The sequence below is a fragment of the Chinchilla lanigera genome, unplaced genomic scaffold (genome assembly GCF_000276665.1).
Source record: "Chinchilla lanigera isolate Chin_1 unplaced genomic scaffold, ChiLan1.0 scaffold00063, whole genome shotgun sequence".
In the NCBI taxonomy this organism is placed as follows: Eukaryota; Metazoa; Chordata; class Mammalia; order Rodentia; family Chinchillidae; genus Chinchilla; species Chinchilla lanigera.
Genome location: NW_004955464.1, coordinates 5,324,313 through 5,333,675, shown reverse-complemented (window position 1 = coordinate 5,333,675; position 9,363 = coordinate 5,324,313). Strand labels below are relative to the sequence as shown.

Here is a 9,363-nt window from a genome sequence, read left to right as displayed (position 1 = left end):
CTGAGCTCTGGAGCCTCCGCTTCAGAGGGCAGACCGATCTCCAGTGGTCTCCTTTGCATTCAGAGCATGGCCCACAGGGCTTCTTAGGGCAGTTCCTCTTAAGGTGGCCAGGCTTTTAACAATGGTAGCAGATGAACGCAGTTGTCGAGTTCTTCTTGGGGCCCTGAGAATCAGACTTAGGGTCTGTTTCTCTTAGTGCTGCAGCACAAGCAGCTGCTTTTTCCTGGCCTCTTTGTTTTCTGTCCTTGGCCTCCTCCTTGTCACAGCTATAGAATACTGAGGAGGCAATTCTTACTAACATCTCAAGTGAGCCATCTGGGGCGAAAGCCATTTTTTGTAGCTTTTTCTCTCCAGCCTCCCATTGCATTGGGACCCCGCAACCACTTAGTGTCCTCTCCCCAACTGTCAGCACAGGCAGCAGGAATCTCAGTGCAAACCTCTCTGGAGCTCCATGTGCTCCTCCACCACAGCCCATACTGTCAAGGGAAGAATGGCTTTCAGGAGGTCTCTCCAGGTATTGTGCAAGGTCCTCCTGGTTTCCAGCTTCCAAACGGCTCTCGTGACCCTGGTCAACTAGACCTCTTAGTCCTTGGGCATAGTCTGTATTCTCATGGTCTCTGAGTCCTTGTTCAGCAGCTGCTCCTCCGCTGACTCTGGACCTTTCTGGTTCTCAATGACAGGGGCAAGAGAGACCCATTGTGTGGCATGTATTCTCAGGTGTTTCTCCATGTCAGGATGATTTGCGCATGTCCGTGGGCGGGCCTCCGCAGCTGGTGCGTGGCGAGCCAATTGAGTCATTCCTTCTCTGTGCCATGATAGTGCTCGTCCGCATGGCGGTGGCTGGCCTGAGGGCTGGTGTGTGCTGAGCTCGCTGCTGGTGCAACCTGCTTTGTGGCTTCCCAGGTACCGGGGGCCCACCTCCCGGGTGCCTGAGCAGCTAGGGGCTGGTCCAAAGGCCGGCACACCCCACTGCGCGGCTTCCCGGGCACCGGGGGCCCGCCTCCCCAGCCTTCTCATTCTTTTTATAGGAAGTCTTTTTGTTATAAAAAAGATCCCTTTCCTCCACTGTCTTTAGCTGCAAGTATTCATTCTAAATTTATGTACGACTTATCTCTCAGAATATGGCATAGCAGGCACATATATATCACACTTTCTAGTGTGCAGATGCATAGTAGTTTCCAGTTTTCCTACCTTATAAACAGCATTACCATAACTTTTTTCAATATATCTTGGTGTATTTGTCCCTTATCTGATCATCTCGGAATGTATTTCTAGAAGTGGAATTTCTGTAACAGTGGCAAAGACTATGTGCACATGCTTAACACTCTGATGTGCTGCCATGCACTCTGGGCAGTTTCACCACCAGAATCAGGTTACAAAGGGTGGCCATGGAGGTGAAGTTGGCAGCAAATGCCCCCTACAGTCCTCAGACCCACAGGTGCAGTGCTTTTTAGAAGTCTCTACAAATGAACCACACACACAGTAATTTTCATTTCTGTAATATTTCCTTTGTCACAACTTAAAGGTCATTAGAGTTTTACTTTTTCATCCATCCCTTTAAATAAATATTGGTTGGTTGTTTAACTTTATGCAAGACACGGTGACAGGCACTGGCCCACAGTAAGTGATCCATAAATGTTTACAAGTTTTTAGTAAACTATGTTTAAAACTCCTGAAAGATTTCACAGGGTAGCCAGATATGGTGGCGCATGCCTGTCATCCCAGCGCTCAGGAGGCCAAGGCAAGAGGATTGCCCGAATTTGAGGCAGCCTGGCTATACAGTGAGTTTGAGGCCAACCCGAACTACATAGTGAGACCCTGTCTTAAAAAAACAAAAAGATTTCACAGTGAAAGGAAATATGGATATACAAGTCAATAAACAATGTTCATTCATTCAGTAAACAAATATTTACTAAGAATCTCTGCACTGAATGCTATTCTCAGGCATGAGCAAAAGCAACCCTTGCAGAGCCAATACTCTAGTGAGGTAGAGAGACAATAAACATGACAGACACCTTAAATAAAGAGAAAAGATAGCTGTTTCTACCAGGGGGTGGGACCCACCAGTTGATCCCCCATCTGCCACACAGGAGAGGAGCCTACACAGCTCTCACCTTGAGCGGCATGTGTAGGATATCCCTAATGAAAAACACTTAAGTTGAACTGCAATAATAGGAAAGAGGAGTGAAGATGAGAACTCTCAAAGTTCAGAACATGGGTTGGCTGCCTCAGGATCCTATCCCAAGTAAAGGAGAAAAAATAAAACAGAGAAGAAAGACAGGATGTGTTTATGCTACAGGGCATGCTGTGCAGGACAAGGAGCCAAGGCAGGGAGGATATGCACTTTAGGTCAGTGCCAGGGAAGGCCTGGGTGTGAAAGATTCTGGGTAACAAGCTGAACTGAACGAGGAGGCCCAAGTCCCATAACACAGGGAGGTGTCATACACAGGTGGAGGAGAGATCCAGTGAGGGAAAGAGGGGTGCCAAAAATGCTGAGGTTCAGCAGTGAAAAACAAAACAAAGTACAAACATCAAGTCACGTGTCTGCATATCTGTTGCTAACTTGGAATAGTATATAAGAAGAAAATGATTTTCTAAAGTCTAGAAAATAAAGTTTCAAGCATGCTATTTGAAGTATAGTACACAGCTGGGTGTGGTGACACATGACTGTAATCCAAACACCGGGGAGGCTGAGGCAGGTTCAAAGCCAGCGTGGGCTATGTAGTGAGTTCAAGGCCAGCCTGAACTATGTAGTAAGACCCTATCTCCAAAACAGCAAGTGTGGCACACAAAATGCTGTTACAAGTACTACACTACACCAGCCACTTGTTCTCTGAATCTACAGACAATGGAGAAAAAGGCCTTCAAGAGAATTTACCAGGTCTGTGCCAGAGATCGATGAGATAATCTCTAGAGATCCCAGCCAGCAATCTGTAAGCCTTAACACAGCACTTCTTACACGAAGAATTATTGACATTTCAGTATAGGAACCTGGCAGAAAGAAAATCTGCAGCATTTCATTTTACTGAACATGAACATAATTGCTCTAAGTCACAGTCTCAAAAACCAAAGGGCTCCAGTATTACAGGAAAGTATCTGAAAGCATTAAGGGTCATAGGCTCTAGCTGTGCTGTTCGGTTTCAGTCTTATTCTTAGCGCAAGTCAGTGTTTCCTAGCTATCATTTCCTACTTGTGCTTTAGGAATGAGTGCCCACCTTCCTAACTTCGGCACACAGATATCCTCTGTGGCACTGTTTCTGTCTATTAAGAATTTGAAGCATACGTAAAAAACTACTATAATGAACTCCCAGAGTCAACCATTTAATGCTACATTTGTTCAACTAAGCCTAAAACTTTATTAAAATTCTCTGCATAAATACAGCGAGAAGGTACAGGTCTATAATACCAGCTACTTGGGAGGCTAAGACAGGAGGATTGTGAGTTGAAGGTCAGTATTGGTTACAAAGGAAGTCTCTGTTTCAAAATAAAACACAAAAAGGGATGGAAGTGTAGCTAGTGGTAGAGTACCCCTGGGTTCAATCCTGAGTACCACAATCAAAAACCCAACTTTGCTTAAGTTCCTTTTTTTTTTTCTCTCAGACAACCTGCTAGTATTTATTGTTATACCACAATCTTAGGATAACCAAAACAGTAAAAAAAGAAAAAGACTCAAATGGGGGGGCAAACCAAGAAATAACAAAACCATATTTCAATTTACTGCAACCTAGGTATTATTACCTTCATTAACCTACACATTATTCCCTTCATCAGAGTTTTGGGAGCCTTCAGAATTTAAAGGCTCATTTTAGGGACAGGCATGAAAGAACCAGAGTACTCTCATTAAGGAGCAGTCATATTTCCAAATTTACTGGTTATAAGAAAAAAACTATGTTACAAATTAATCTGTGGACAGAGTAATCCTAATACTAGGAGGTCTCTGCTGACCTGTTTAATATTTCATTGGAAGTTCAGTCCTTTCTGAAACATAAATAAGCTTTTCTTCTTGGAGATTATAAGCAGAAAACCTACTGGCACCCTCCCCATCCCACAATCAAAGGTAGATGGTGTGTTATGTGGGACTGAGACACCACTGACTTGTTCAAAGGATTTACTAAATAAATTTGCTGCCGTCGTAGCCAACTGTTGGCTACTAGGCTTAGGTAGGGACTGGCTGGTGGTAGGGCTAATCTCGTCAAAGAGAGAAGCTCAAGATTCTCACTTTGGGCTGAGTTTGTTTTTAAGCAAAGTGATCTTTGCAAGGTTCCTGTTTTTCCTTTCCCTCCAGTTTTGCTTCCTCCTGACCATCTCTAGTTCTTTCCTACACTTGTGCTATTACTACAATTGTGACTACTGTTTGATAAACCTGACTAGCCAGTACTAGAGGCAGCCATGGAATAAAATCCCTTGTCAACTTCAGATATTTCCATTTGTTTTCTTGACCTGCAAATTCTGTATTTCCATTGACATGCTGGTTACTGTATTTCTTGATATTCTAGAGGAAGTTGGTATGATTTCAACTTGAATACACCTTGTGCTTTCCTTATTAGATTTTATGGCACCATGAGGCATTGAAGCCTTTACAGCATTATCAATGGTTCTGCATATAATTCTAGCTAGGCTCAGTATGTAATACTATCCAATGTTTTCTGAGCTAGATCTTATTCTTCATTTTATAAGGCAAAATAAATTTCTATTAACATTTGCATCATGAATTCTGAAGAAACTGGTATCCTGCTACTTATACCTTTGTACTTTCTTACACGCTGTTGAGGATATCCACAAACAGATTCTTCAACAAATCTGACACAGTGATTGAAGAGAATCACTGGCATATAGGTTATGGCAGCATTATAACCACAACAGAAGGAATGCCAACACTTCAAATTCATTATGGGCGATGAGCATCTCCCTTTGAGGATGAGGTCCACTATACACAGCTTTTGACAACCCATGCTGGGATAGTGGACTCTCAGTCAGAGCCATGGACCCGATACTGGAAGGTTCATGATATACAGATGGTTTGGATAAAGATGGAATTATAAAGCTCAATACTTTGCTATGTCCCTGTTTGTCAACTATTTCTAAGTTGTAAACCCCTAGAAGAGCTTCAGTGCATCCACTGCTGAAACCTCAACCTGTGCAACTTGCAGCCTCCACAACAGTGGTAGCTATGCTTTCTCCAGGGTAGCAGCACCACCTGCCCGCCTTCTTGCTAGCAGAACAGTCCCGATGAGCTATCTCACTGACGGATAACCCAGCCCCACAAGCCACCACCTCCCGCCACACTCTGCGTATGTATTTTAAAGCAAATCCCAAATATCACATCATTTCACTCACCCCCACAGAGTTCCATATACATCTCTGAAAAACATGGGTATTTCCGTAACATAAGCTTATAGCCAGTATCAATCAAGCAAAATGAATAATAACAGTCCACAAACAAATTTATCCAATTTATTTTCAGTGTTCTAGGGAGCAAGCATAGGCCCTCATACACGCTAGGCAAGCGCTCTACCCTTGAGCTACATCTCCAGCATCCTACTGTCTTCAAAATGTCTTTTCTCCGTTGATTTATTCAAATCAGTGTCCAAACACGATCCATGTGTGCTGTGTGGTTACAGAGGCTCTTAAGTCTCTTTGAATCTAAAGCAAAGCCCTGTTCTTAATTAACATTATAATGCCGCTGAGCTGTCAGGCCCCTTGTCCTGTAGGACAACCTAGATTTGTGTGCGTATCATTTAGGGTAGACTGTGTTATGCTCTATGCTACAGAACCCAGCAACTCTAAAATCTCTGTGGCTGAAACAATAAAACTTAATTTCTCCCTTTCTCCATATCTACCTCATATTTAATCATCAGTCTCATCCCCAGAACAAGCCTGAGGAAGGAAGTATCACGCTGAGCAAGTAGTTACACTGCTGGTCATCTTAGCAGAAGCGAACTTGGCAGTGCTCAGTCTTGACATCAATTACCCTTCACCTCACTGGCAATACAGACTGACGATACAGCTCCACCCAACCGAAGACCAGGGAGTACATTTTACCATGTGCAGGGAAAGCACAGATGTGGACATTCCAGTGAGTTACATTAAAGGCTGCTAGTCTACCTACTTCCTTGTGGTGTCATTTTCCTTGTTCCACTATTTCTTGAATTCCCTGAAAATGGAAGTTAATTCTAGAACTAAGTCCAGTGATTTTGGCAAGAGTATTTCACAGGCTGGTCAGTATGCGTCTCCTAGTATCCCATCAGGAGATGTTCGGTGCTCATAATAGATCGTAGCAGTAACAGCCCCCTTCTCTATACTTCCATGCTTATGTGTCCTCAGATAGACCTCTCTGATCCTTACCCGGGGCTCAGCCATGCGACAGGATCTGGAAATCAGGACGAGAGCAAATTGGACACAAGCAGAGACTCGAAACAGTGTACCTTGGGGTTTTCTCCTCTCTTGCTGCTTTTCTGAATGCTGTGATACCATCTGAAAAGGCCTGGCCTAGCCCACTGGAGGATGAGAAAGACTTGCAGCAGAGACAAGCAGTTCCAGTTGAGGCCACCTAAACCAGTCAACAACCCACATTACTTAAGAGTGTATTGCCAGCTGACCAGAGAGGCTAGCCAAGCAGAAACAAAACCGGATATCTGCCAGTAGATCCACAGAATTGTGAGCACAGATGAAACTGTTGCTTTAAGCCAATATTTTGGGGTTGTCTGTAACAGAGCAAAAGCCAACTGACACACTGGCTAATCCATTTTTAGATCAGTATATGCAGGTTGATCCTTGCAGATAAGGTTTCACCTACTGATTATTGTTGCCTATATCAATTTTCTTGTTGTTGTTGTTTTGAGACAGGGTCTCCCTATGTACCCCAGGCTGACCTTGAACTCACAATGCTCCTCCTGCCTCAGCTTCCTGAGTATTGGGATTATAGGCATGAGCTACCATGCCTGGCTCTAAATTAACATTAATCAGCGGGATTTCTCCTGTGAATAACTTTCTCCAATCTATTAGTGTTACTTAATAACTCATTTGTAGACGATAGATATCAAATTCTTTCCTTTTAAATTTAAATTTTCAAAGGAGATATTTTGCCCTTGATACTTCTCATGGAGTCCAATGAGGGATTTGATATGATATATATATATATATATATATATTACACACAAAATTTCTTTCATGTCAATATGAGTTGAGTATACTAAATGTGTTTTTAATCAACTGCAGATATTTTTTCTGCTTAAATTGTTCTACTTTTGGCCTACCTATTCGCTTCTGTATCTTTTTGACATGACCCATTAGTCTTTATTTATTAATGAGACCATCTCAAAGAATAAAAAAGATGGAAGAGGAAGAATTATATTGGTATTTTCAATTAAAAGTAAATCACAGAGGAATTTACTGAATTTCTTTGATCTTATGCTTGTGTTTCTTTACTTACAAACTATAATCTTGATTTTTAGCCACTATAAGTTACTTATTTGTATTATCTATTAAAATCATTTCAAAGGCATTAATTAACTAAACGAAGACTAAGATTTTTTTTGTAGCTCTACCTGTCTTTACCACAATCTGTGTTAGACTTCTCCAGAGATGAGCTAGACATAGTGGTGCATGCTAGCAGTCCCAGATACTTGCAAGGCTAAAGCAGGATGAGCCTATGAGATTGAGACTAGCCTGGGTAACACAGTAAGACCTCTCCAGGAAAAAAACAACAACAACAACAACAAAAAAAAACCAAGAAAAGAATTCTCTCAAGAGAAACAGAACCACGTGCCTGCCTGGCAAGCACAAGGTCTTGAGTTCAATTCCTGGTACCCGCTCCCAGAGAAAAACAGAACCAACAGGAGATTGGTATGCATATGGAGACAGAGAAAAATATTTACTCATGGAAGCTAGCGAGTCCAAGTCCTAAATCTGTAGGGGGCATTAGCACTGGGAGACCCAGGAAAGGGCCAGTGTTGTAGGTCAAGGCAGCAGGTCATCTGCTGGCAGAATTCCCTCTTGCCAGGGAATTCAATCTTTGTTCTGCTAAGGCTTTCAACTGATTGAATGAAGCCACCCATGTTATAGAGAATGATCTGCTTTATTTAAAGTTCACCAGCTTAATGTTCATCTCATCTAAAAACCCTCACAGAAACAACCAAAATAATGCTTACCTAACATCTGGTTATCATGGCCCAGCCAAGCTGACAAATAAAATTAACCATCACAAATACACTGTGCTGTGGGCTGAGTTGTGTCTCCCACAAGGTATGCTAATGTCCTAACATCTGGTACCTGAGAATGTGATATAGTTTGGAAACAGGGTCCCTGCAGCCCTGCAGATGTCTAGTTAAAACAAGGAGTGAGCCATGTGGCACACACCTATAATCCTAGCACTTGGGAGACTGAGGCAGGAGGATCACTAGGAGTTTGAGGCTAGCCTGCATTACAAAGTGAGACCCTGTCTCAAAAAACCAAAACGAAACAACAACAAAAAAACCAACACCACATAGAGGGAATCAAAAAAATCAAATAAAAAAAACAACCCAATAACAACAAAAGACAAGGTCATACTGGAGGAGAGTGGGCTCTTAACTTTCTAGAGTCACTATAACACAGGATAAGAAGATACACAGAAACAGATATGCCCAGAAGCAAGAGGACAGGAAGATACACAGATATGCCATGCTATGCTGGAGGTAAAGACCAGATCTGGTGCCCTAACTCAAGGACTGTGAGACACCAGTGCCAAGGAAGAAGAATAGGACAGGTTCTTTGAGCCTCTAGAAGAAACCACCCTGCTAACACCTTGGTTGTGGACCACAGGCCTCCACAACTGTGAGAAAGTTAGTTTCTTCGGCTTACGTCACCACATCTGTGGTGCTTTGTTCTAGGAACACCAAGAAACTAATGAAGAATGCATAGACAAATTGTGTCACTTAAATGATTATCTTTGCCTGCACGTTTATTTTACTAACTTGTGGTCTGTTTTCAATATTTTAGAATTGCTTTTAATTGTTGGCTATACCAGTTATTTACATTTCCAGTCAGAACTATACAATAAGATATACTCAGGAAAGTCTTATTGTCACCAATCTGTCCCACCTTGTTCTTTGTCTCTTCAAAATGTCAAACAAAGAAAATGATATTGACAATGGTTGTCTTTGGGAAATACAATTCTCTTTTCTAACTCTTCTCTCAGGCTTTCGAATCAGAACAAAAATCGTAATTTGCTTCACAAGGCCCCAGCTCAGGTTCTACAGCCTCAATCAAACCCTCTCCGAGGCTCTTTCTCTTCTTTCAAGTCTTATATTGTGTGCTGTCTGTACTGCTCACTCAGCCTTTTGCATCAATCAATAAATTTTAAAAATTAATGCCTAAGATCTA

General features: G+C 42.3%; 1 pseudogene; it reads right to left on the bottom strand.

The window, feature by feature from the left end:
• Nucleotides 1–2,944: 2,944 nt before the first annotated feature.
• Nucleotides 2,945–7,597, bottom strand: LOC102024883 (annotated as a pseudogene).
• Nucleotides 7,598–9,363: the final 1,766 nt, after the last annotated feature.